The 27,166-nt window shown below is 40.5% G+C and overlaps 1 pseudogene; it reads right to left on the reverse strand.

Moving 5' to 3' along the window:
- Window positions 1-515: 515 nt before the first annotated feature.
- LOC102123514 (large ribosomal subunit protein uL14 pseudogene) lies at window positions 516-9,360 on the reverse strand (annotated as a pseudogene).
- Window positions 9,361-27,166: the final 17,806 nt, after the last annotated feature.

Raw genomic sequence — 27,166 nt, forward strand, 5'->3', positions numbered from 1 at the left:
GGCAACAGAGCGAGACTCTGTCTCAAAAAAAAAAAAAAGAAAGAAACTTTCTCCCAATCTGACTTGTGTGTGACTCTCTGAGTTTTACTATAACACCTTTAAGGAACTGAATTTAGTTACTGATCTACTTCGACTTCCTCAAAAGAGAGCGCTCCATGTAAGTCAGTGTTTGTATTAGAATGGGGCACAATATTTTAAAGATATGGCATTGGGAAGCAGAGCATTGGCATTAAAATAAAATAACATTAAGCTCTAATATGAGATTTGAAAAACATAATCTGGGCAGAGGGTCCAGTGAATCTTAGCAGGAATAACCAGTCTTCAGCATTATCAGCTTAGTGCTGACTGAAGAGTCATTTGGCTACATGTGATTTTTACACATCTGTCAACTAAATCAGAGTTCGAAATGAAAAATCTGGCACATAGAAACATTATGGGGATTTGTGAGTCCCCCTGGAGAATTTTGGGTCCATAAACCAATGAATAGATTACTATGACACATAAATAGAGTATTTTCATCTGTGACAGGCATAATCTCGCCCTGGTACTCTTTGTGTCATGTTACTCACTGTCCTCAGACCCACTTTAGAACATGCTAAAAGATAAGTAACAACATTAAATATGGAAAACATCAAAGGGTAAAGAACGGAACCACCTTTGGGAAGACCTAAATGCAATCTCTGTCAGTATCACTAACTGTGGCCTCTGAGTTAGCCCACTAACTCCAGTCCTAATGTAAGTACATTACAAATCACTTCAACGGTCACGACCTCATTCATCCGTCCAGCAAACCTGTGCCATAATAGGTTTTACTAGTACAAAAACTGAGGCTCGCTGTGTTTGTAACTTACCTAAAGTCACATAGGTGCTAACGGTGTCCCTGAATCCAAATCCACATATTCTTTGTATTGAGACAGGCAGATGGAAAGGGCTCCCTGGCAAAACTCCAACCGGCCAGTGCACTGGGAGGAGTGCGCACTGGGATGGAGCCACAGAAGTTCGCGCGCACGTTTGCAGCGGGAGGAGCTTGGCCCCTCCTCTTCCTGGGTGGAACCTGGGATCCAATCTGTGAGGCGGGAAGCTCACTGGCAGGAAACACTCTCTCGCTTTGCTAAGAGTCTTTGTTTCACCTTTTCTTCCATTTCACCCAATAAACCCTGCCCTCCTCATGCTTCAAATCGTCTGTGAGCCTAATTTTTCGTGGCCGTGTGATAAGGAACCCTGTCTTTAGCTGAACTAAGGAAAAAGTCCCACAACACTATTATGCCATAAAATGTCTTTAATCTATAAAACTAGAATATAGCAAGTCTTTATTGAGTCTCGAATTTCATTTATTTATTTTTTAAAAAATGTTTATAACTTGAGTGGGTCAAAACGTGGGTATATAAAAAAGAGGAATTTACGTGTCTCTAGAAGAAAAAGAAGAGATTGCAAGGGAAATACTGAGTGTCGTTTTGAAAGTACATTAGTGCCAGGCACTACAGAAGTCTTCCTGAAGGTGGTGGTACAGGCAAAGCATGCACTTCAAGCTTTGGGAACAATTTTTAGAAAAATTTTTGAGGTCTTTATAAAAATTGTCAAGGAACTGTTAACATAATGACAGCAACATATACAAATGTCTGGAACACTATCACATATTTTAAATCTATTTTTTGATGTAGAGCTATTTGGAAATATTATGTCAGCCTTTCAGGAAGTATATAATTTTGAGATTGAATAAAATCAGGCTGTCTCCATGTTTATTTGAATTAATGAGATGTTTGATGTTGTCCACCTTTTCCCTTGTTGTCCAAACCCTAGTCAGTGCTCTGACTTGAAAGCCAAGTTCTCTGTGTCTGTAACCAAAGAGAAAAGCTCATCACCCTGGTTAGGCAAAGTTCACAGCTGCCACAGCCTCCTGAAATGCCACACTGCCTCCATCAGTGTTTCTTCTTGTGTTCTCTTCGTGCAGAGTGTGTTTGGAGTTACTGCAGTTTTTGGTCATCACTGAATGATGATATCTCTTTAGAAAGTCTCTGTAAGTGTACCCAGGGCTCCCTGAAGATGTGTAAAGTCTCTGCACAAGTTTGAGCATTCTTAAGGAGCAAATTACTAGCATTTTGTATTTTTATATTTGTACAATGAGAAAACTTTCTATGGATTTGATATTCTTTCCTGGAAATACTTCCACAAGAAAACAGGATATGGAAAACCCATTTTTAAGGAAAGTTTATGTTTTTACATTAAAGAACAATTGAAAATAAAATATTCCTGTTGGAATAATGGGATCTTGATTTTAGGCCGTTTGTCAATTTAACAATTAATGACAGAGCTTAGCAATGACATATAGCTAACAGCAAAAGTTCTTGTGGCAGTACCCTCATCTTCCCCCTTCTCCCATGCTAAAGAATAAAACAACATATTTCCCAAGTTAATGGTCCCAATGTGGGGCCAATTTTATTTTCAAATAATTACAGAATCACAAGAAGTTGCCAAAATAATACAAAGAAGCCCCATGTATATTTCACCCGTTTTCACCTTCAGAAATAACATCTTACATAACTAATACAATATCAAGACCAAGAAAATGACGTTGGTACAAGTACAGTCTTACTCAGATTTCACCAATGTTGACAGGCACTTGTGTGTATGTGCATATGTCTGTGAGTCAAACACTTTTATTACATGTAGATGTGATAAGGGTACAGATCTGTTTCATTACTATGAAGATCCCTAATGGTTCCATTTTATAGTTATACCCATCCATCTCCCTCCCAGAGACCATCTCTATCCTCTGGCAACCACTACTCTGTTCTCTATCTCTATAAATGTGTCATTTGGAGAATGTAATAGAAATAGAATAATACAGTATGTTACCTTCTGTTTATAACCTTTTTTTCACTCAGCATAATTGCCTTGAGATCCATCCACCTTGTGACATGTGTAGTAATAGTTGATTCCTTTCTGTTGCTGAGTAGTATTTCATGGTATGGATGCCACACAGTTTGATCATTCATTCACCCATGGAAGGGCATCTGGGTTGTTTCTAATCTTTGGCTATTACAAATAAAGCTGCTATAAACATTTGCGTATACATTTCGGTGTCTATAAGTTTTCTTTTCTTTGGGTTGAATGCTCGGGAGTACCATTGCTGAGTTGTATGGTAAAATGTGATTAGATTTTTAAGAAATGGCCAAACTATTTTCAAGTGGTTGTACCATTTTGCATTCCCACCAGTAATGTATAAGGGATCCAATTTCTCTGCATTCTTGCCAGCATTTGGTGTTATCATTGTATCATTTCTTTTGAAAAAAAATTTTTTTTTTTTTTTTGAGATGCAGTCTCGCTCTGTCACCCAGGCTGGAGTGCAGTGGTGCTATCTTGGCTCACTGCAAGCTCCACCTTCCGGGTTCATGCCATTCTCCTGCCTCAGCCTCCCGAGTAGCTGGGACTACAGGTGCCCACCACTGCGCCCGGCTAATTTTTTGTATTTTTAGTAGAGACGGAGTTTCACCGTGTTAGCCAGGAAGGTCTCAATCTCCTGACCCCATGATCCACCCGCCTCAGCCTCCCAAAGTGTTGGGATTACAGGCATGAGCCACCATGCCCGGACTACTACTGAGTTTTGAGAGTTCTTTATCACATATATGGTTTGGAAGTGGTTGACAAATGTTTTCCTTCAATCTGTAGCTTGTATTTTCATCTTCTTAACAGGATCTTTCATTGAGCAAAAGTTTTTAGTATTGAAGAAGCCCAATTTATTTGTTTTCTTTTATAGAATTATAATATTGGTGTCATGTCTAAGAATTCTTTACCGAGTCCGGGGTTCTGAAGATTTTCTCCTATGTTTTCTTCTAAACATTTATACCATATACCATATCTCGTGAACTAATGCTTTTACCCTGATTCATATCCCATATACTTAAGGTTTCATTAGAAACAAATGACACCCTCCAACAGATAATTGGATAAAGCTTAATAAAGGGACCATTTACAAAGGTGCAGGAAGAGAAAAGAGAAACCAAGAAAGGTGAAGCACCCTAGGGGTAGCAACAGTGGGGCACTATTACCACTCCTAGGCCTGACTGGGCAAGAGGGAGAGGAGATACCAGGGAGCTGTAGCTGCAGAAGTCCTCACAGCAAGAGCTGTGGCCTGCCTAGCAACCCACTGGGGAGGAGCCAGAAGAATACAAAGCTAAACTTCCCTCTCTTCCTTCTTACCAGTTGGCACCGAAGAACACAACAGCTTGTTTACATACTTGAAACAAGACATGGTATCAAGAAAAGTTGGATTTCAAGAAGGGTACCAGAATCCCTACATTTAGATTCTTAAAGTACAAACATCAATAAAAAACAAAACAAAAAAAAAAAGAGAAAGAGGAAAATGGAAAATCAGAAATGCCAGTGTCAACTTATCTGATCATACCAACGCTGCATTTGAAATAAAACACGTAAAATGCAAAATATGCTTACTCTAATAGCAAAGCAAGAATTTCAAGCCTTGCTGAAGGTACTAACTATCCACTATGTTTTTTCTTTCTTCCAAAGGCAAGCGATCCTGATCAGGGAGGTGTAATGGCATTGCCTTCCCCGGCCTTCCAGGACTTTCTGGATTGTCAAGCAGTAATTAACTTGGTTGGCGGGGGGGGGTAGGCAGAGAAAGCTGGGAAGGAAAGAGAGCCAGTAGATGGCAGATGGTTGTCATTTAGGCATTTTTGTCCATGTGGAACAGGATCCTTGCCAAGGGCAGGCCTTCAGTTCCCAGGCTGGAGAGAAGGAGGGTGTTAGAAAACAAGCAGTGGCATAGTCCTAAAAACTAGGACTAATAGCGGGGAGCAAAATGGTGACCTGAGATCTCTGCAGAGTCTCAAGGTCATTTGGGAGCAAAGGATTCCAGATCCCAGATTTCAGGGCCGGCTGCAAGGCTCTCTCTCCTGATTTGCATAGGAATCTGCAGAACCCAGGGCTGAGCTTGTGACCACCATCTGAAGGGAAATCTGAGGCTGTTAACATATTTGATTAAGTTTAGGTTGGTCAGGAAAATGGGTGGCTTGAACATACACGATTCAGTGTGGCAACTGACGAAAGCAAAGATGGGGTGCTGGCCCAGAGCTTTAAAAGGTTACTATGGATGGGAATGTTGTTGTTTTTGTTGTTGTTGCTGTTGTTTTGGGGATGGAGTCTCACTCTGTTGGCAAGGCTGGAGTGCAGTGGCACGATCTGAGCTCAATGCAACCTCTGCCTCCTGGGTTCAAGTGATTCTCCTGCCTCAGCCTCCTGAGTAGCTGGGACTACAGGCATGCGCCACCACTCCCATCTACTTTGTATTTTTAGCAGAGACAGGGTTTCATCATGTTGGCCAGGCTGGTCTCAAACTCCTGACCTCAGGTGATCCACCCACCTCGGCCTCCCAAAGTGCTGGGATTACAGGCATGAGCAACCGTGCCCAGGAATGTTTTTTATTCATTCAGTGAACAAATATTTATCAAGTTTGTTCTAAGAGCCAGGTCCTGTGTTGAGTCCATGGGACACAGTGTTAAGTAAAGTCCAGTTCTCTTAACCTTAAAATGGAACTTAAAATTCAAATAGAAAATGCCATCAGGCCTCCCAAATTTCTGGGATTATAGGCGTGAGCCACCGTGCCCAGACTACTACTGAGTTTTGAGAGTTCTTTATCACATATATGGTTTGGAAGTGGTTGACAAATGTTTTCCTTCAATCTGTAGCTTGTATTTTCATCTTCTTAACAGGATCTTTCATTGAGCAAAAGTTTTTAGTATTGAAGAAGCCCAATTTATTTGTTTTCTTTTATAGAATTATAATATTGGTGTCATGTCTAAGAATTCTTCACCTAGTCCAGGGTTCTGAAGATTTTCTCCTATGTTTTCTTCTAAACATTTATACCATAAACCATATCTCACGCCTGTAATCTCAACACTTTGGGAGGCCGAGGTGGATGGATCATGTGAGGCCAGTAGTTTGAGACAAGCCTGGCCAACATGGCAAAACTCTGTCTCCACTAAAAACACAAAAATTAGCCAGAGCATGGTGGTGTGTACCTGTAATACCAGCTACTCGGGAGGCTGAGGCAGGAGAATTGCTTGAACCCAAGAGGTGGAGTGTAAGGTACATGGATGTGCTTTGGTCAAGGATAGGCCAAGGCAGACGTCAGGCCTGCATGACTCAGTGAGTCTGGTGCACAGGCGCACACCTCCACTTGTTATGTAACCTGTCTGTGTAAGTTTATACTTGGCTCTAAGCCACTATTGTCTGTAAAAGGTATAACTGTCCTGCTGACGCTCTACAGGGGCTCTTGGCTTGGCTCCTGGGGCTCAGCTCAGCTCAACATGGCTTGACATGGCAGGCATGCTGGCAACCAGAGAAAGAAAGAGAGAAAGCCAAAGATGTCCATCTTGCAGACAGAGGGGAGCCACAGCACAGTTTGCACTGGTACCCAGGGAGAGAAAGAGTTAAGCTGCTGATCCCAAAGGCAAGGGAGAGCCCGCCATGCAGCTGCAGGCATGGAGGTGGCAGGAGCCGCAGAGCCGGAGCAAATAGCTGAGATAAAGGTGGACAGTGTGAGAGAGCTAATGTGAGTAAGCTACTGATGAGAAAGCTGCTGAATGAAACTACATTTCACCTGCCTACGGCCCCCCAAGTATTCTTTCTGCCCATCCACCCACTCCCATCAGACTTCAGCATGGGCTGAACCCAGACTCTGGCATTTGGACCTAACACAAAGGTTGCAGTGAGCCGAGATTTTGCCACTGCTCTCCAGTCCAGGCAACAGAGCACTCTGTCTCAGAAAAAAAAAAAAGCCGTCAAAGAGAAGGAGAAAAGAAAGATAATAATCTCTAAAGAGTGATAAATGCTATGAAGAAAACCAAAGAGGGCGTTTGATAATAGCTGAAGTGAGAGATGGGAGAAATGGTGCTCTAATTTCGTTAAGATGTCTCTGAGAAGGTGACATTAGAGTTGAGGCTTATTGACGGATGGAGCAAGCCCCTTACAGGAAAATCTAGGAGAAATGCAAACAGCTGGAGCAAAGGACCTGCGACAAGAAGAATTTTGGCCTATTTAAGTAACAGAAAGAAGGTGGGCGAGGCCAGAACAGAATGAGCCAGGAGGAAATCATTTAAGATAAAATGAGAAAAAGGGAGGAGGCTGGCACCAGGTTTTAGCCTAGAAAAACTGAAACTCCTAGTTTGATCTCAAACCTCAGCTGCAACAGTCAGCCTTAGGTGCTGACCAGGTGTAATTCATTGAACAATGCCGTGTTGCCTCTGACAATTACCTCCAGCAAGCTGATGAATTTGTAGTCAAGAGCCTCTCTAAATCAACACTATTATGCCTTATTACCTCCAAGCAAATCAGCATAAAGGGATAGAAAAGACCATTAAAAATGAGCCAGCAGTTTGCTAGGTGACTGTTCAATAAGATTTCATTACCCCTTCTGTGGATATGCTTCCTGTATGTTCACCCATAGGAGCCTGTCCTGTTTAATAATTCTGGGGGCTCTGCATCAAGGTTTGCCTCCATCCTGACCATGTCGATTCAGAGCCGGGACACAATAAGAATGCACTTTGAATGCTGCTCTTAAGAGAATTAACCAGGTCGGGCGCGGTGGCTTATGCCTGTAGTCTCAGCACTTTGTGAGGCCAAGGCAGGTGGATCACTTGAGGTCAGCAGTTGGAGACAAGCCTGGCCAACATGGTGAAACCCCTTCTCTACTAAAAATACAAAAATTAGCCAGGCATGGTGGCAGGTGCGTGAAATCCCAGCTACTTGGGAGGCTGAGGCAGGAGAATCGCTTGAACCCAGGGGACGGAGGTTGTAGTGAGCCAAGATTGCACCACTGCACTCCAGCCTGGACAACAGAATGAGACTCCATCTCAAAAAAAAAAAAAAAAAAGAGAGAGAGAGAGAGAGGCCGGATGTGGTGGCTCACGCCTGTAATCCCAGCACTTTGGGAAGCCAAGGCAGGTGGATCATGAGGTCAGGAGATCAAGACCATCCTGGCTAACACGGTGAAACCCCGTCTCCACTAAAAACACAAAAAATTCTCCGGGCATGGTGGCGGGTACCTGTAGTCCCAGCTACTCAGGAGGCTGAGGAAGGAGAATGGCATGAGCCCGAGAGGTGGAGATTGCAGTGTGCCGAGATCGGGCCACTGCACTCCAGCCTGGGCGACAGAGCATGACTCCGTCTCAAAAAAAAGAGAGAGAGAGAGAGATATTTAACCTGAAGACTTGGTTTTGCCCAGATCATACATCTCTCACTGTAACTGAAGGGTGTGAGACTCACCAGTTGTGGACAGATGTGCTGGCATCAGGTTGCCATGTCAATACCCTCTCTAGGCATTCATCGTAGGGAGCCATGGAAAAGCAGAACCAACTGACATACCTCTTCAGTGTTCTCTAGTGGTGTTCCTTTGACCAGAGTTCCTGAGCACTGAAGAAGCAGAATATGAAGGAAGAAATATATCTTCCTTGGCCACTTTTACTGCTTAAAGTAGTCACCGGACTCACAATCATTTAATCATCACCTAGAGCAATTTCTTGAATACATACTCTTCTTTTGGCTAAAAAACTCAGAGAAATGGTCATGCCACATAGACAAACATGTCTATTGGTGTTAGGACTCCAGATAAGGTTTTTTTTCCCTGTGGATTATTTTAGCTATAGGCTTCTCATGGATTCCCCTCCATTCTTGCCCCAGAGATCTCCTGCTTTTGAATGAATAGTGAAGTTTTAACAATTACCTGTTCACTGTTGCCTCAGTCCCTCAAAAATAATTTTGTAGGACATTAAAATACCATAAGTATTTACAGATTGGCTTCTGTTAAAGTGCTTTGACACTGCTCTTTTTTTTTTTTTTTCTGTGAACAAATACTTTTTAATGGGTTTAAAGTTTTTTTTGCTTGTTTTGTTTTTGCAAATATACTGGAGAATCAATCATACAATGCTGCCAGGATTGGACATAGTCCAGGGACCACAAGTCTGCACACTCCTTTGCTACTACTGGTCCTGTAATGGCAGAACCTTTCATCTGGCCTTTATTGCTTACTATGACCCCTGTATTATCTTCAAAAGAAAGAAACACGCCGTCTTTTCTCCGGTAGGGCTTTCATTGTCAAATGACTACTGCTGGATGTACCTTTTATCTGAGCTCTGGTTTGCCTTTCTTGACTGTAGCCATCCCCACGTCACCCACACTAGCAGCGGGAAATCTGTTCAGCTGTCCCTTGATCCTCTTCACGGAGATGATATACAGGTTTTTGGCTCCTGTGTTGTCAGCTCATTTGATCACAACTCCTACTGGAAGACCCACAGAAATCCGGAATTTCATACCAGAGGACCCACCACATCCTCACTTCCACATCTTGAACCTGGAAAGAAGGAAAAAGGAAGTAGATTTTGACACTATTCTTAAACAAATTATAGGCAAATTTATCCTGTTAAAAAAAAAAAAGAATAGGCTGGACGCGCTGGCTCACACCTGTCATCCCAGCACTTTGGGAGGCTGAGGCAGGTGGATCACAAGGTCAGGAGTTCAAAAGCAGCCTAGCCAAGATGGTGAAACCCCGTCTCTACTAAAAATACAAAAATTAGCTGGGTGCAATGGCAGGCGCCTGTAATTCCAGCTACTCAGGAGGCTGAGGCAGGAGAATTGCTTGAACTCGGGCTTCAGAGGTCGCAGTGAGCCAAGATCATGCCACTGCACTCCAGCCTGGGCAACAGAGCAAGACTCCATCTCAAAAAAAAAAAAAAAAACAGAGTTCTCACCTCTGCAATCAGCAATTCCGCATATTCAGAACTTTGAATATCTTTGCAAATCTGTTAAAGTATAAGCACCAGAAATAGAAATAGGCTCATGCAAAAAAAAATTATGTGGCTAGTAACGGATCTAGTAATATTCTTTAAAAATTCAAAACTACAGTAATCTCTAGTACTGAATATTTGCAACATGTTCATGAATAAAAGACTTATACAATCTAATATGATTAAAACACACTTCAAGATTAAAATATTCATTTAAATGGTTCATATTGCCTGAACTTCCTTCTGAAGGTCTAAGGTTTTTTGTGGAAAAACCCTTCTTAGAACTCCCTAAATTGAATAGTCACCGTTGAATAGCCATTTTCTACATTCCACTCAGAGTCAGGTTGGCCTGAGGTTTTCAGACGTCATCAGCTCGTCCAGCAAAAACATGCGTCTTTGGATTGCTCGTTCCTACTCCATGAACATGTAAAGTTAAGGCCACCCTTTCAAAGGAGCTTCCTTCTCTGGGAAGGTTGGCCTGGTCCCTTTCCTCCCTAAGGGCAGGACCATCACCACCTGTGAAGAAAGATGGAAAGGGATAGGAGAGGGAAAAAGAAATTCCCTTCCCCAGGCCTACATAAGGAAGGGGAAAATTTCTCTTTTCTTAGCAGTTCAGAGATCCTGACTGGCATCACCTCCCAGGACTCCAAATGCTTCCTTTCTTGTTATAATCCTCTTAAGTTCTTTTTTTCCCATTCCCCCTGTGATTCTGTCAGTGTTTCCCACTCATTCTTACTGGGCTTGGCGCCCCTCCTCCACACTGCAAACCTCACCGAGAAGCAAGGAAAGAGGCCTAGGGGCTTTCAAGTTTATGGCCCATTATAGGTGCATGCTGGGAGGTGTTGAGCAGGGCTGCGGAACTAATCAGTTATCTTAACACTGCGGACAGTAGGGCTAGCATTTGTGGATTGCCAAATGTCACTGCTTATTTCAACTGTAGAAAAAAGAAATCAGCTTTATGAATTACTGATCAGTGCTTTGAATACCCCCCTCAAAAAATCTACAAAATCACCTACCAGAGCTAACCAATTAAAGAAAGAAAGAAAGCAAAAACTCAAAAGAAAATTCTTTGCTCAATGAACAAAACTAAAGGCAAGGTAAATCAATGCTATTGCAGAAATTGTAAATGAAACAAAGAGACATGCTTTATGTTCCAATGAGGCTCATATGAAACCGACACTAAGATTTCATACTCAGGGTTAATCACAAAACCATAGAATATGGATTAAGCTACCGTGAAAGGTAAAATACAAAGCAACAGGACAGAGAAATTTTAATCAGGAACAAAGATTGCCATAATCCCCAAATGGGTTTGTTTTTGAAAGAAGAGACATTTGTAGAGGACAAACATTCTTAAAACAATAGGAGTGGTGTATAAAATTAACCAAAGTAAGATCTAGGCTAATGTTTGGATGAGTCAGAGTAGGTACTTTCTACAAGTCATGTGTTCTGCACAAGACTAACTCCATGCATCGCTTCAGTATGGTCTAATTTTTCTAAAATTAGACTGTAGCTCTTTGAAGGCAAGAACTTCTTCTTTATGCTTTATAGCTTCTGGTACACAAGGATTATCTAATTTTAAAAAATTAGTCCACTCTCATAATATTATCTTTTTTTTTTTTTTTTTTTGAGACGGAGTCTCTCTCTGTGGCCCAGGCTGGAGTGCAGTGGCCGGATCTCAGCTCACTGCAAGCTCCGCCTCCCGGGTTCACGCCATTCTCCTGCCTCAGCCTCCCAAGTAGCTGGGACTACAGGCGCCCACCACTTTTTTTTTTTTTTTTTTTTTTTTTTTGAGACGGAATCTCGCTGGTCTCCCAGGCTGGAGTGCAGTGGCGAGATCTCGGCTCACTGTAAGCTCCGCCTCCCGGGTTCACGCCATTCTCCTGCCTCAGCCTCCTGAGTAGCTGGGACTACAGGCTAATTTTTTGTATGTTTTTAGAGACGGGGTGTCATCGTGTTAGCCAGGATGGTCTCAGTCTCCTGACCTTGTGATCCGCCCGCCTCGGCCTCTCAAAGTGCTGGGATTATAGGCGTGAGCCGCTGCGCCCGGCATATTATCTTATTTTTTTGGACATCCTTACAGTATTATTATTACTATAAAGCTCTTCTTCCGCTCGTTTTTTTCCCTGAAGATTGGTAGAAAATTCCACATAAGGCCGGGTGCGGTGGCTCAAGCCTGTAATCCCAGCACTTTGGGAGGCCGAGACGGGCGGATCACGAGGTCAGGAGATCGAGACCATCCTTGCTAACATGGTGAAACCCCGTCTCTACTGAAAAATACAAAAAAACTAGCCGGGCGAGGTGGCAGGCGCCTCTAGTCCCAGCTACTCGGGAGGCTGAGGCAGGAGAATGGCATAAACCCGGGAGACGGAGCTTGCAGTGAGCTGAGATCCGGCCACTGCACTCCAGCCTGGGCCACAGAGCGAGACTCTGTCTCAAAAAAAAAAAAAAAAAAAAAAAGAAAATTCCACATAAATAGTGCAAAAATAAAAATCATAGGCAGCTATAAGAAATAATTATTGTTTGACAACAATCACACCAATTTAACGATAATAGAGCATATTATGAGAAAAAATAAGTTGGTTCTTTTTTTTTTTTTCTTTTCCTGAGAAGAGATAATATGTTTGCAGGTGTCTTCTCACCAACCAAAGTAGGCACACCTCTATGGGACAAACAAGCTCACTTTGTCAAGAGACTTATTTATAGAATCCTTGAAAAAATAAATAAATAAGGGTTATTTCTCCAAAGAATATTTCAAACATTTTTGAGAATCTTGGATGGAAAAGCCAGTACCACAATAAATAAATGTAAATTTTAATGTAGTTTTTCTTCTTCTTCGTTTTTTTTTTTGAGACAGTGTTACTCTGTTGCCCAGGCTGGAATGCAGTGGTGTGATCTCAGCTCACTGCAACCTCCACCACTTGGGTTCAAGCCATCCTTCTTCCTCAGCCTCCTGAGTAGCTGGGATTACAGCATGCACCACCATACCTGGCCAATTTTTGTATTTTTAGTAGAGACAACGTTTTGCCATGTTAGCCAGCTCCAATTCCTGGCCTCAAGCAATCCACCCATGGCGGCCTCCCAAAGTGCTGAGATTACAGGCGTAAGCCACCATGCCCGGGGTTAATGTAGCTTTTTCTAAAAGAGTAAGAATAAATTCTCAGAAATTAACATAACTTGTGGGAAACTAGTATGTTAGCAAGATAGGAAATTTGGTAAGTTCCAGACAAGAAGCTTAAAATGTATAACTGTGTAGATCATGATAATGAAAGCATACAGTTTTACTATATTATTCATTTCTGTGACAAAGTATGTAATAATTATCATCATATTTTAGTCAGCTTAGCAGATCACACTTCGAACTCTAGGATAGGCTGGAAATGTAAACCGGAAAGTAAAGAACAAAGAGTCTTTGTAAAAGGCCAATTCCTTGTTGAGCCAATACACATAATATCCTATAAAGAAAGGACTGCTAACACTTAAGTGATAATAATACTGTAACAATAAAAATCTTGCATTTAGGCCAGGTGCGGTGGCTCATGCCTGTAATCCCAGCACTTTGGGAGGCCGAGGTGGGCGGATCACGAGGTCAGGAGATCGAGGCCATCCTGGCTAACACGGTGAAACCCCGTCTCTACTAAAAATACAAAAAATTAGCCAGGCGTGGTGGCAGGCGCCTGTAGTCCCAGCTACTCAGGAGGCTGAGGCAGGAGAATGGCGTGAGCCTGGGAGGTGGAGCTTGCAGTGAGCTGAGATCGTGCCACTGCACTCCAGCCTGGGCGACAGAGTAAGACTCCATCTCAAAAAAAATAAATAAATACATAAAAAGTAAAATTTTGCATTTATAGAAAGGTTTACACTTTTCAAGTGCATTTATTTTAGCTTATTTGATATCCCCAAATCATGAGTATTCATCTTTGGACCCTGAGGAAAATGTATTCTTCATTCAAAAGACTCTTGGGCTATCTTGCTTTGTGCAAGAAAACAGTGCAAATCAGTGAGTACTTTACTCCCAAGCATGAATTTTGCTTTCCTCATAGCACAATGTAATAGGAATACAAACGCAGTATGAAAGCAGGTTTAAATTGCTATGAATCAGTGAAAGAAATCCCTTATTGAAAACACAAATTATTTATCTTGGAGACATAATTCTCCAAATCAACAAAATAATGTATTTGACGGAAACTGCTGGCTATCTACCAAAATCTATTTTCCTTCTTTTCCTGGGCATATGACTACCAGGGTAGATCACATTTCCCAGCATCCTTTGTGGTTACTTGTTGCTATAGAACATGAGAAGTAATCAATTCTACTACTTGGCTTGAGTTGAGGACACAGGGTATGTTTCTTCCTGTTCTTTCTTCCTTTTTCACTTGAAGGAAATGAGATGGCAATCTCACTTTGCCATGCATATGGCAACAGTGCCCTAGGGGATGGTTGTGCAAGCTGATGGAAGGTACCTGAGTCTTTGATATCAGGGAGTCAAGCTTCCCTGGACCATTCTCCAGATACAGTGAGAAAAAGAAACTTTTGCTTTATTTAAGCAATTATATTTAACATCTGTTTGCTATATCAGCTTATCTTTAATATATATTCCTTAAACAGAAAGATTTTTATCATGAGAATGAATGTCATGTATCTGTGAAGATATAGATAAAAAGATAAGGGATACAGCTCATCCTTGTCAAATGGAGCAAAGTTCACACATCCGTGGTGGTATCCAAACCATGCTTAATAAAAAACAATTCAGTTAGCCATCCATGAATGCTTATAAGTTTCAGTAACAGTAATAAGTGAATTTGTGTCATCTTGAGCAATTAAATACACAGCTTATTAAATGAGCAATTAAATATGCAGTTTATTAAATGAAACCAAGAAACAAAGGGAATAACATGTTATCAATGTCTCACATATTGAAGAGATTTGGATTTCATCTGAAAATTCCTAACATTTGGTAAGTTGACAGAGTTGAATAGTCAATCTTAGGATTTTTACAATGACGTCCACATTTTTCCAGAAAGTAGCCTGTGAAGATGTAAAGCATATTTTATATCTTATGTTTGACATGCATGCACTGATTAATAGGTTATATTCAGCCCCACTCACTTGTTGGCTTTACAACAAATGACAGCCTTGATTTTGTGACATGGCAAGTCTTTGAGCCCTCTTATCAACTAGAAATTTTTGTATGTGTGTAGAATTTATTTACTTATGAAATCTGCTTCTAGTTACTGAGAAGAAGCATATTATGAATTTTTTAAGCAGAGAGGGGTTTGTGAAAAAAATAGAAATTTAAAAGAGTTTATTCTGTATAAGCCTACCTCATAAATAATACTTATACTGTCCAAGGTAATTTATAGATTCAATGCCACCCCCATCAAGCTACCAAAGACTTTCTTCACAGAATTGGAAAAAAATACTTTGAAGTTCATATGGAACCAAAAAAGAGCCTGCATTGCCAAGACAATCTTAAACCAAAAGAACAAAGCTGGAGACATCACACTACCTGACTTCAAACTATACTACAAGGCTACAGTAACCAAAACAGCATGGTACTGGTACCAAAACATATATATAGACCAATAGAACAGAAGAGAGGCCTCAGAAATAACACCACACATCTATAACCATCTGATCTTTGACAAACCTGACAAAAACAAGAAATGGGGAAAGGATTCCCTATTTAATAAATGGTGTTGGGAAAGCTCACTAGCCACATGTAGAAAGCTGAAACTGGATCCCTTCCTTACATGTTATACAAAAATTAATTCAAGATGGATTAAAGACTTAAATGTTAGACCTAAAACCATAAAAACCCTAGAAGAAAACCTAGGCAATGCCATTCAGGACATAGGCATAGGCAAGGACTTCATGACTAAAACACCAAAAGCAATGGCAACAAAAGCCAAAATAGACAAATGGGATCTGGTTAAACTAAAGCCGCTTCTGGCCAGCAAAAGAAACTACCATCAGAGCGAACAGGCAACCTACAGAATGGGAGAAAAATTTAGAAATCTACCCATCTGACAAAGGGCTAATATCCAGAATCTATAAAGAACTCAAACAAATTTTCAAGAAAAAAACAAACAACCCCATCAAAAAGTGGGCAAAGGATATGAACAGACAATTCTCAAAAGAAGACATTTATGCAGCCAACGGACATGTGAAAAAATGTTCATCATCACTGGTCATCAGAAAAATGCAAATCAAAACCACAATGAGATACCAGCTCATACCAGTTAGAATGGCAATCATTAAAAAGTTAGGAAACAACAGGTGCTGGAGAGGAGGTGGAGAAATAGGAACACTTTTACACTGTTGGTGGGACTGTAAATTAGTTCAACCATTGTGGAAGACAGTGTGGCGATTCCTCAAGGATCTAGAACTAGAAATACCATTTGACCCAGGGATCCCATTACTGGGTATATACCCAAAGGATTATAAATCATTCTACTATAAAGACACATGCACACGTATGTTTATTGCGGCACTACTCACAACAGCAAAGACTTGGAACCAACCCAAATGTCCATCAATGATAGACTGGATTAAGAAAATGTGGCACATGGACCAGGTACAGTAGCTCACGCCTGTAATCCCAGCACTCTGGGAGGCCGAGGCGGGCAGATCACCTGAGGTTGGGAGTTCAAGGCCAGCCTGACCAACATGGAGAAACCCCATCTCTACTGAAAACACAAAAATTAGTTGGGTGTGGTAGTATATGCCTGTAATCCCAGCTACTCAGGAGGCTGAGGCAGGAGAATTGCTTGAACCTGGGAGGCAGAGGTTGCAGTGAGCGGAGATTGCACCATCGCACTCCAGCCTGGGCAACAAGAGCAAAACTCTGTCTCAAACAACAAAAAAAGAAAAAAAAAAGAAAAAAAATGTGGCACGTATATGCCATGGAATACTATGCAGCCATAAAAAAGGATGAGTTCATGTCCTTTGCAGGAACATGGATGAAGCTGGAAACCATCATTTTGAGGAAACTATCACAGGACAGAAAGCCAAATACTGCATGTTCTCACTCATAGGTGGGAACTGAACAATGTGAACACTTGGACACAGGGAGGGGAACATCACACACTGGGGCCTGTCACGGGGTGGGAGCCTGGGGGAGGGATGGCATTAGGAGAAATACCCAATGTAAATGACAAGTGAATGGGTGCAGCAAACTAACATGGCACATGTGTACCTATATAACAAACCTGCACATTGTGCACATGTACCCTAGAAATTAAAGTATAATAAAAAGCCCGGAAGTATGAAATATTTCTAAGATCCTGTAAGTGCACAATTCATACACAGTATCTACTTTATCACTTAATTTAGAGAGCTAGGGCAGGGCATGGTGGCTCACGTCTGTAATCCCAGCACTTTGAGAGGCTGAGGCAGGTGGATCACCTGAGGTCGGGAGTTCAAGACCAGCCTGAACAACATGGAGAAACCTCATCTCTATTAAAAATACAAAATAAGCTGGGCATGGTGGCACATGCCTATAATCCCAGCTAGCTGGGAGGCTGAGGCAGGAGAATTGCTTGAACTCGGGAGGTGGAGGTTGCAGTGAGCCAAGATTGCAACATTTCACTCCAGCCTGAGCAACAAGAGTGAAACTCCGTCTCAAAAAACAAACAAACAAAACAAAAAACAAATTAAAAAAAAATTTTTAAAGAGATTATTCTGTATAAACCTACCTCATAAATAATAACATTTAATTATGTTAATTATAATAACAATAATATAATTAATATTAAATACTGGGTGATTATTAACTGCCAGGCATTATTCGAAATATTTTACATGTATTAATTCACGTTATTCCCATAACATCTTTGTCAGTAAGTGGAAGAGCCAAGACCCAGTCCAGGCAGTCGGATCTTCTTAACCACAACCCTATTCTGTATTATAGGGAATAGAATATTTAAAAGAATAATATTAATATATTGTTAAAATATATTAAAATATTTAAAGGAATAATAATTATACCTTGTTATACACTGCAGAATGTTTTCAGATCTCATATTAAGCTGAATTCTCACAGCTTCATTAGGGAGAAAATATTATATATATTTCACAGATTAGAAAACATTTGAAGAATTCCATCAGTTGCCCAATGTTATATAACAAAAGTGTGACACACTGACAGCATAGAATTGGAACCTAAATTTTCTAATCCAACTCCATCCTCTTTCATTTCAACAAGTTGTCAGAATTTTATTTGCCCAAAATGTACCATCTGGTAATTAATATTTTTCTTTTTGTTGTTGTTTCCTGTGCACATAACATAGTGCCTGGCACATAAGTGAGAATCAATAAATATTTGTTGAGGCCAGGCATGGTGGCTCACACCTTTGAGAGGCCAAGGTGGGAGGACGCTTGAGCCCAGGAGTTTTTTTTTTTTTTTTTTTGATACAGAGTCTCGTTCTGTCACCATGCTGGGGTGCAGTGGCATAGTCTTGGCTCACTGCAACCTCCGCCTCCCTGGTTCAAGTGATTTTCCTGCCTCAGCCTCCCGAGTAGCTGGGTCGACAGGCACCCACCACCACCACACCCAGCAATTTTTTTGTATTTTTAATAGAGACGGGGTTTCACCATGTCGACCAGGATGGTCTCGATCTCTTGACATCGTGATCAACCTGCCTTGACCTCCCAAAGTGCTGGGATTACAGGCATGAGCCACCGTGCCTGGCAAGCCTAGAAGTGTTAGACCAGCCTGGGCAACATGGTGAGACCTGCCTCTACAAAAATTTTTTTAAAAATTAGCCAGGCATGGTGGCACACACCTGGAGTCCTAGCCATGCAACAGGCTGAGAAGAGAGGTTTGCTTGAGCCCAGAAGGTCAAGGCTACAGTGAGCTCTGTTGGCACCACTGCACTCCAGACGTGATGAAAGAGCCAGATCCTATCAAATAAATAAATAAATAAATAAATAAATAAAATATTTATTGAGTGAATGCATGAATGAATGAATTGGGCCTGGAAGGTTGAGTAGAATTTTGACTTAACTTGCCTAAGTTTGGAGGCATGGGCTAAAGGGGATAGTTCTCAGAACTTACAGAAGTGTGTCAGTCTGTGTTTGTAGAAGCTGTTTGTTCAGCATCTGGAAAAGAGGCCTCAGGATATACTCAAATGAAATGAAAACATTTGTCCTCAAAAAACCTTGTACCTGAATGTTCATAGCAGTACTATGAATGACACACTGAAATAAAATAGCTGATTCTCACCTATGTGCCAGGCATTATGCTATATGCACAAGAAACAACAAAAAGAAAAATAATAATTATCAAACATTACATTTTAGACAAATAAAATTCTGATAACTTGTTGAAATGAAAGAAGATGGACTTGGGTTAGAAAACTTAGGTTCCAATTCAATGCTCTTGGTATGTGATTCTTTTTGGTTAAAATAACCAAAAGTTTTGGTCCGAGTGCAGTGGTTTTATAACAAATTGATTACAACCAGTCACAGATTTCTTTTTTTTTTTTTCTTAGACGGAGTCTCGCTCTGTCGCCCAGGCTGGAGTGCAGTGGTGCAGGATCTCCGCTCACTGCAACCTCCTTCTCCTGGGTTCAAGTGCTTATTCTGCCTCAGCCTCCTGAGTAGCTGGGATTACAGGTGTGCGCCACCACACCCAGCTAATTTTTGTATTTTTAGTAGAGACAATGTTTCACCACGTTGGCCAGGCTGGTCTCGAGCTCCTGGCCTTGTGATCCACCTGCCTCAGCCTTCCAAAGTGTTGGGATTACAGGCCTGAGCCACTGCGCCTGGCCCCAGTCACAGATTTCTTTGTTCCTTCTCCACTCCCACTGCATCACTTAACTAGCCTTAAAAATGTTTTTAATAAAATTAAAAAAAAAAAAACAAAAGGTGTAAACAACCCAAATGCCCATCAACTGATGCATGGATGAGCAAACTGTCATATATCCATGTTAATATTATTAATGGAAGTAATATTAACAACATTATTCATTCATTAAAGGAGACAAAGTACTGATAAATTATACAACATAGATAAACTTTGAAATGTTATACTAAGTGAAAGGAGCCTGTCACAAATGCCACATGTTATATGATTCCATTTATTTGAAATGTCCAGAATAGGCAAATCTAGTAGCTTAGGGCATAGGATGTAAAGCATATTTTATATCTCATGTCTGACATGCACGCACTTATTAGGAGGTTGTATTCAGTTCCATTCATTTATTATTGGCTCTGCAACAAATGACAGGCTTGATTTTGTGACACGGTAAGACATTTTTTTAAAAAGACTTATGTATTGATTGCTTTGGGCTGGTGGAGATGGGAAGATGAGGAGTTTGCATGGTGGTAGCTAAAGAGTATGGGTTTTTTGAGGGAGATTTTAAAATGTTCTAAAATTGATTGTGATAATGGTAGTACAACCCTGTGATACATTTACAAACATTGAATTGTGTGAGAACAAACTCATCTGTCCAAACCCAAAGAATAGACTCAGAGAACCAGAGGACAGCGAAAGTGATACTTTTAATGACAGTCTTGCGAGATCAGGTGTCTGATGGGCAGGCACACCCTGCACGGTTTCAACAAGCAACGTATCCCCTAGTGCACACGTCCCTCCCCTAGTTCCTCATAGACTGAGTATATGGGGTTACAAACTTCCCGGACGTCGCCGACTGGTTGTTGCATAGGGGTTTTAGGTGTTTTCTTTAAGGTTGTCCTGATGCATTTGTTGCAGCCCACAATACATTGCAATCCTAGTCAGCTCAGGGGCTCTTAAGTATTTGACTTATAACCTAAGTAGCTAGGCAGGCTGATAAGAACAGACAAAGTGAGCTATTTTGCAGGCTAGTAAACTTTCATCTTAGACTAAACTTCTTTGGTTTGGGTGAGGGCAACTAATGGGTTGTGGGGTAGGGGGATGACAAGCAGCAGTTAGTTATCTAAGCAGGGGCCTAGTATATCTTGTTTCTTCTGTAGTTTGCTGACCTAAGCCAATTTAAGGCACTTTGTCTTGAAAATGAACCACTGTATACATTATTTCCTTCAAATTGTATGCTTTATATTATTTATTTATTTGTTTGTTTATTTTGAGATAGGGTCTCACTCTGTTACCCAGGCTAGAGTGCAGTGGAGTGATCACGGCTCACTGCAGCCTTGACCTCCGGGCTCAGGTGATCCTTCCTCCCACTTCAACTTCCCAAGTAGCTGGGACCACAGGCATGTACCACCACACCTGGCTAATTTTTGTATTTTTCGTAGAAACAGGGTTTCGCCATGTTGCCCAGGCTGGTCTTGAACTCCTGGCCTTAAGCAATCCTCCCACCTCAGCCTCCCAAAGTGCTGGGATTACAGGTGTGAGCCACCAGTGTTCGGCCTGAATTGTATACTTTAAATCGGTGAATATTATGGTATATGAGTTATAGTTCAAAAAAGCGATTACATGCACAAAAGAATTGATTAGGAAAGTCCAAGGAAAGGACAGAAGTCAAAACAATCCTTTTTAAACATTTTTTCTTTAGCTGTCCTTTAGGAGGTCACATTTCTGAAGAAATGCCTAATTTGTTTTCCTTTATTTTACAAACTCTCAGAAATCTAGTTTGCTCTAATCTCTTAGAATACATTTAAAACGAGCAAAATAACTTAGAAGATTGTTCTAAACTGGTAGTGAGATTGATGTTCAAATGATATTTATTCAAATATTAAATAATAAATTAATACGCTTATTTTAAATTTTAAAAGGAGCAATTGCAGAATAAATTTTACTCATTTTTTAATGTTTTGATTAAATATATATATTTCAAATTAAATGGTAAGAGCATGGCACAAAATATCAAAATCAAAGTCAACAGCTATTTAATTGGCCACATAAATTGGCTTCCTGTGGCTTTGAGAACATAAAAAGTTTAAAGTAGATTTTGATAAACTTGTACATTCCATTTGAAATGACAATATTGTGGTTAATGCAAAACCACGATGTTCATTGGCTTCAATAGGTCACTTTACAAATAAAAACTACTGGTCTCTCAGCAAAACATAGATGGTGCAGTGAAAATAGATCAACACTTCCTCTGTGTCACTGACTGATGCAGGAACTTCTAAGATTCTCCTCCAAAGGTCTTATGAAGTATTTGGTTGGAATTGCAAAATCATAGCCAGGGATCTGGCAATAATTCAAAATAGCTTTACGAAGGATTATACATTGGGATCAGGCTAAATTTTTTGAAAGATTGTTTTTCAATCCTGAGATATGCTCCGTCACTTTAATCTAGGCTCTATGTCTTAGAATTTGATTGCTGTGGTTGTTGCCACTTCATTATAAATGAGAAAGGTATTCAGTCATGCTGAATGAGGACATTTATATGTAAATAGAAGATGTTTTGCTTTGGCAATACCACTATTCCTGGGATTGAAGTGTATATGATTTTCCAAGTGCTACACTAGCCACTAAAAAAAAAAAAAAAAAAAATTCATGGTTTAAAAAGAACCAAAAACACTATGTATTTGTAATATTAAGGTCTTTTTTTTTTTATGTCCCATAGTTAGTGTTTGGAAAGGAACAAAAGAATTAGAAGCAGTCTACTTTACATAAATGATTCCATATGTTCATCCAAACCGCTATTTTACACTTATTACTTAAAGAGAAGTATCTCCATAAAAATATTTCACCAAGCATATCTTGTTGACAATCCCAGTGTTTAATTAGGTTATTTTTCTAAAACAACATGATAAACCTCGTCTAATTTTGCAAATTAACTCAAAGCCTCATCCAACAACCTAACCAGAAGTGATAGAAGTTACAAGTGACATGGATAAGAATTTTAGACTCTGATTTAAAAATTAAATTATGGCCGGGCGCGGTGGCTCAAGCCTGTAATCCCAGCACTTTGGGAGGCCGAGACGGGTGGATCACGAGGTCAGGAGATCGAGACCATCCTGGCTAACATGGTGAAACCCCATCTCTACTAAAAAATACAAAAAACTAGCCGGGCGAGGTGGCGGGCGCCTGTAGTCCCAGCTACTGAGGAGGCTGAGGCAGGAGAATGGCGTGAACCCGGGAGGCGGAGCTTGCAGTGAGCCGAGATCCGGCCACTGCACTCCAGCCTGGGCGACAGAGCGAGACTCCGTCTCAAAAAAAATAAATAAATAAAAAATAAATAAATAAATAAATAAATAAAAATTAAATTATAGGCCATTACAGATCTCAAGTTCATCATGTTCATTCAATTCATTTGAATATTCAATTAGTATTTTCCATGTCCAAGGCAAGATAATGTATGGTAGGAAGAAAATAAAAAAGCATAAGACACTGTCATACTCTCAAAGAACTTTCAAACCAATGGAGGACACAAACAAGTGAGTTCTAGAAGGTGAATAGTTGTAGCCTCTATGTAATTCTCCAAACACCATCTTTGACTCATCCTTACACACATCCTTTAGACCTCAGATGTACTTTCATGGGAAGCAAATATTTCAAATTTCTATCAAATTTTTTTCTTCAAGAGTTATTTTAACCACTTATGACAAATTTTGTTTTAAAAATTCTTAGAACAATGTAAAGTATCTAGTGTCAAAATATAAGTAATCAAATGATCATTTGTAGCTGAAATTTTAGAGTTAAAATATTGGGATTCTAATGGAGTCTATAACTAAGATATGCATCATTATTCCATGAAAATATTCTATATTGTATTTTCTTACTAATAAGTTCCTTTTTGTACTTTTAGGGTCTCAATAACCCTAACTTTGTTTACATAATAGAGAAAACATATATATCATTTTATATATATATCACTATGTGTGTGTGTATATATATATAAACATATAATTTTTTTTTTTTTTTTTGAGACATGGTCTTGCTCTATCCCTAGGCTGGAATGCAGTAGTGATCTCAGCTCACTGTAACCTCAGCCTCCTGGACTCAAAGGATTCTCCCACCTCAGACTAACCGAGTAGTTGGGACTACAGGAAGACACCTGAGTGTGGACCCAGATAATTTTTGTATTTTTGGTAGAGACGGGGTTTCACCATGTTGGCCAGGCTGGCCTCAAGTGATCTGCCTGCCTCAACCTCCCAAAGTGCTGGGATTACAGGAATGATCCACTATGCCTAGTGGAAAAATAATATTTATCACACTTAATTATTAGGTATTTCATACTACTTAAAAATAACATTTAATGAACACTTTTGGAAATGATGTTACTAACTTATTCACAATTTTTGAGACTCTGTATACATTTTCTTTTTTTTTTCCTTTTTTTTTCCCCTTCTGTCACCCAGGCTGGAGTATAGTGGTGCAATCCCAGCTCACTGCAACCTCTGCCTGCCAGGTTCAAGCGATTCTTGTGACTCAACCTCCCAAGTAGCTGGGATTTCAGGTGTGCACGACCACCTCTAGCTAATTTGTATATTTTTAGTAGAGATGGGATTTTGCCGTGTTGGCCAGACTGGTCTAGAGCTCCTGGCCTTGTGTGATCTGCCCTCCTCGGCCTCCTAAAGTGCTGGGATTACAGGCATGAGTCACTGTGCCCGGCTCTCTGTGTATATTTTCCTTTGGTGCTACAACAAATTTCTAGGTACAGATTGAAAAAAAATAAATAAATAAAGGAGTTTTAGACAGTTCAAAACCAGATGGGTGAAATCTAACAAGTTCCCAATGTCCCAGTGAATACCTTCTCTAGACTTCCCTAGAAAACCTCACAGTAGCTTCAAGAATGGAAAGACAGTAGGTAAGTCACCATCTCCAGATGCAGTTTCTGAAAGTGAGAGGACTACCAAAGCGAGACGTGCCATGAGAAAAATAGCATAATCCTCAGGGACACCACTCTAGAGGGAAGATGTGGAAAAAGTGCTGGTATGCACTGCCTGCTATCTTCTCTGCATAAATTAATGACCAACATGTACAGAGAACTTAGATGCCAAACATTCTGCTTTGGATACTTACAATGGTTTCTGTTACTTAATCATCACAACAACTATATGAAATTGATTACCACTATATTTTATCTTTCTTTTACAGATGAGGAAACTGAACACTACAGTTAAATAACTTGCCAGAGATGACTACAAACGAGAGCCAACACTCAAACCGCTGAACTCTCAGCCAGCACACTACACTTTAAACTTTTCATGTCAGGGACGTCATCAGCCATGTGGTCACACCATAACTTTTCATGGCATTCTAGTATCTGGAATTCACAAGGACAGTGGACAGACTGGGGCAGCACATACAAGCTGATGAAGAGCCATTATGGGATCAGTAAGGAGATCCCGTATTCCTCCTGTTTATACAAGCGTGAAGAAACTGGGGCCAGAGGTAGTGTGGTGTCGCAGATGTGGCATGGAATTTGTAGTCATGTTAGCCAAGTGCCTCCAGGAAATGGACTCCAGAAAATTAACCCCGGGTTGCTTCTCACTTGAAAACTGGCATCCAAAGCCAACAAGGCAATTGCCCTAGCAACTAGGAACTCCAATTATTAAGATTGAGATTGGAATATTGTCCCTAGAGCCTGAAAACAAGGAAGGGTCCCAAGAGGCCTACTGCATGGAAACATATTGCCCTTTTCGGGGAGAAGTTTTTTAAAAAAGAGTCATGCCAACCGGACGCGGTGGCTCATGCCTGTGATCCTAGCACTCTGGGAGGCTGAGGCGGGTGGATCACCTGAGGTCAGGAGTTCGTGACTAGCCTGGCCAACATGAGGAAACCTCGTCTCTACAAAAAATACAAAAACTAGCCGGGCATGGTGGCGAGCACCTATAATACCAGCTACTCAGGAAGGTGAGACAGGAGAATTGCTTGAACCCAGGAGGCAGAGGTTGCAGTAAGCCAAGATCGCACCACTGCACTACAGTCTGGGCAACAGAGCAAAACATAATCTCAAAAAAGAAAGAGTCATGCCAATGCAATCTGCCTCCAGCCAGGTCTCAGAGAGAGAAGGGCAAGTCCTAGAGGAGAGGTCCTTCGCTCTTGGATAGTCTAGGATGTAATGGCTTAAACCAGGCCTGACTCTCCCTGAACTCACCCAGGAGCTTTTCTTCTGAGAGCTTTGTTAACATATTATGCCCTTAATCACATGGTGTTACTAACGCGCAAAGATAGATCTCATCACTGGACTGCTTGAGGGCAAGGACCGTATCCTTTCAAGTTTGGATACTCAGTACCAGGCGGTGTGCCTATCACATGATGAACAGTCTGTTGTTGAACAAATGAACAAATAAACCAATCAAAGCAAATCAATGAACGAAAGTCATAGTGACCCTGTAGCAACCAAGGCAATCGAACCTGCAACTGTTTAGGATTCAAAAATATGACTCATTTGGGCAGAAAGTTATCAATGACTACATATTTAAGTTTTCTTTTTTTTTTTTTTGAGATGGAGTTTCACTCTTGTTGCCCAGGCTGGAGTGCAGTGGCGCGATCTCGGCTCACCACAATCTCCACCTCCCAGATTCAAGCAATTATCCTGCCTCATCCTCCCAAGTTGCTGGGATTACAGGCATGCACCACCATGGCCGGCTGATTTTGAATTTTTAGTAGAGACGGGGTTTCTCCATGTTGGCCAGGCTGGTCTTGAACTCTCGACCTCAGGTGATCTGCCTGCCTCAGCCTTCCAGAGTGCTGGGATTACAGGCATGAGCCACCACACCTGGTTGTATTTAAGTTTTGAAACAATGTTTTATGATTATTCAGCTGCATTTATGATAGTGCCAAAATGATGAAGTTAAAATGAATTGAGACAAGGAATGCACTATGCTAGAACAGAATGAAATGTTTTTTAAAGACAAATTATATAGACTATAACAAATTATATACCTTCTTCAAACCTCAGTCTTTTAATCTGCCAAATGGAAATGATAATAACATACCATCTTCATCAAAGGTTTTATCAAATTATACACACATATACACACACACAATTTAAGCTTGACAAATGAAAGTGCTATATAATTTAATTAATATTCAATTTACCTCCTCAGAACATCAGAAACTAGTTACCTGTTCTTGCATAATATATAATTAGGATACTTATTAAGAATTTAGTTCTGTTCTGATAAATTTAGTTCTGTCATTATGCTGAACAGCATAATGGCTCATAATTTATTTGTTTATAAAAATAGATGTGGCTAGAGATAACTAATAGGCTTGTTAAAGAGCACCTAGTTACACAGTGGTAGAAGACAATGCATATTAACAAAGTTGCAAGACAACAATCGCTTTCTAGAAAGAAAAAAAGTAAGGAAAAAGGAAAGAAGGAGTAATGGTTGTTAGCATTTAGCAAAAGCCTGTGATGTACTTAACACTTTACTGATATATTTCATTTAACTCTCACAACTACACTACCTTATCATTAATTTTAGAGAAGAAATTGATGCTTAGAGAAGTTAAGCTA

Source organism: Macaca fascicularis, chromosome 3 (assembly GCF_037993035.2).
Source record: "Macaca fascicularis isolate 582-1 chromosome 3, T2T-MFA8v1.1".
NCBI lineage: Eukaryota > Metazoa > Chordata > Mammalia > Primates > Cercopithecidae > Macaca > Macaca fascicularis.